We start from the raw sequence: 1,854 nt of genomic DNA, 5'->3' as shown, positions 1-1,854 counted from the left end.
AAATAAGTGTTGCTGTGTGATGTGTTGAGTTTATGGTGTGTGTGTGTGTGTGTGTGTGTTGATTGTATGGTTTGTGTGTTTGTGTGTGTATGTGTGAGTGAGTGTGATGCTCAGGGCAGAGGACAGACAGGAGACCACTGGTCTCAGTTCTACTCTGGTGTTATGCTGACAATGACCATTTTAAAGTATACTGTATATTATAAACTGGTTCGTTTGACCCCTAAATGCTGATTGGCTGACAGCCGTGGTATATCAGACCGTATACCACAGGTATGAAAAAACATTTATTTTGACTAATTACGTTGGTAACCAGTTTATAATAGCAATAAGGCACCTCTGGGGGGTTTGTGATATATGGCCAATATACCACGGCTAAGGGCTGTGTCCAGGAACTCCGCGTTGCGTCGTGCTTAAAGAACAGCCCTTAGCCGTGGTATATTGTCCATATATCCACCCCCCTCGGGCCTTATTATTATTATTATTTAAAAAAAATTACAATTTCATTTAATTTTTGTTTTTGTTTTTTCTTATTGAATATTCGAAACATACAATATACTTGCAGTGAAGCCGCTCAATAACTACATCATAACCAGTCATCCAACAGATTCCCATTCAGAGCGACACACAGAAGCATCCAGGGTCAATGCCCTGCTCAATCCCCCCCCACAGTTACCCAATAGCTGTCCCTCAACCATTCGATACCCCTCCCACAGTCCCCCCACGGGAAAAAACAAAAACAATATTTAATTCCATTCCCCACACCCAAGAACCCCCCAATGCACCAACAACCAAGAGAACTAAAGAGAAAAAAGGAAAAGACAGAAAACAGCAAACAACAATGCAAAAATAAAATAAAAATAAAAATACATTTAAAACAAAGGCCATCAAGGACAACTAAAATCATAATAGCAATGCCAACTGTATATGTTTGTGTCCACGTCTGGCACTATTACATGTATGTGTGTGTTCCTGTATGTGTTTATTTGAATGAGAGTGTGTGTATATGCATGTGTACAAACACCTGCACGGCATCAGCCTCAGGCAAACCGGCATTAGTTGTAAAAACACTGCCACTTAGTGTCATTCAAATGTACTTTTTAATTGTGTTTTATTTTGACTTTTTTTTTGTACTTTTATCTTTGACCATCATTCTCTCTCTCACACAGCAACTCCACTCCCACTTGTCTCCAATTCCACATCCCAACCCTCAGCTTCCCTCAGCCCTTCCCATCTATCTCTGCTGGCCACCCACTTCGGGTTTCTACGCAACACATATCTTTCAACTATGCTATGATGTTTAACGTACAATTTCAATCTATCTAATCGAAGAGAATCTACAGATTGCGAGTTGAAGATAAATACTTTAACTAAGAGTATTAGTATATTGGTAATTGACTGACCCGGTCTCTCCAGATCTCCTAACAGTACTATTTATAGGGTCAAATTTAGATCAATGCTATGCATTTTCAGCCATTCCTGAACCTGAGACCAGAAACAGGCTACCTGAGGGCAATACCAAAATAAATGGTCTATTGATTCTGTATCCTCACAACAAAATCTGCAGAGCTTCGACGATTGAATGCCCCAAATATTCAACATGTTGTTGGTGGCAAGAATTCTATATAATAATTTTAGCTGAAAAGCACGAAGTCTTGAATCTTGCGTTGTTTTATATATCAACTCATACACCCTGTACCATGGAATCGGTACATCAAAAATCTCTTCCCAACTATTTTGCAATCTGTATGGCACAGCTGTCAACATCCTGGTCCTCAAATGAAACTGGTATACTTTCCTATTTATGCTATTTTTATTCCTCCACCAGCTTTGATCTTTTATATTGGGCAGACAGAC

At 39.4% G+C, this 1,854-nt stretch overlaps 1 protein-coding gene across 1 annotated transcript in view; it reads right to left on the bottom strand.

Moving 5' to 3' along the window:
• The window catches only part of LOC139025858 (dnaJ homolog subfamily B member 6-B-like), a 34,344-nt gene that overhangs the window by 1,046 nt on the left and 31,444 nt on the right, over positions 1 to 1,854 (bottom strand). The window lies entirely within an intron of this gene.

Source organism: Salvelinus sp. IW2-2015, unplaced genomic scaffold (assembly GCF_002910315.2).
Source record: "Salvelinus sp. IW2-2015 unplaced genomic scaffold, ASM291031v2 Un_scaffold3428, whole genome shotgun sequence".
Taxonomy (NCBI): domain Eukaryota; kingdom Metazoa; phylum Chordata; class Actinopteri; order Salmoniformes; family Salmonidae; genus Salvelinus; species Salvelinus sp. IW2-2015.
The sequence above is the reverse complement of the archived record's forward strand: the minus strand, read 5'-3'. Positions and strand labels throughout refer to the sequence as shown.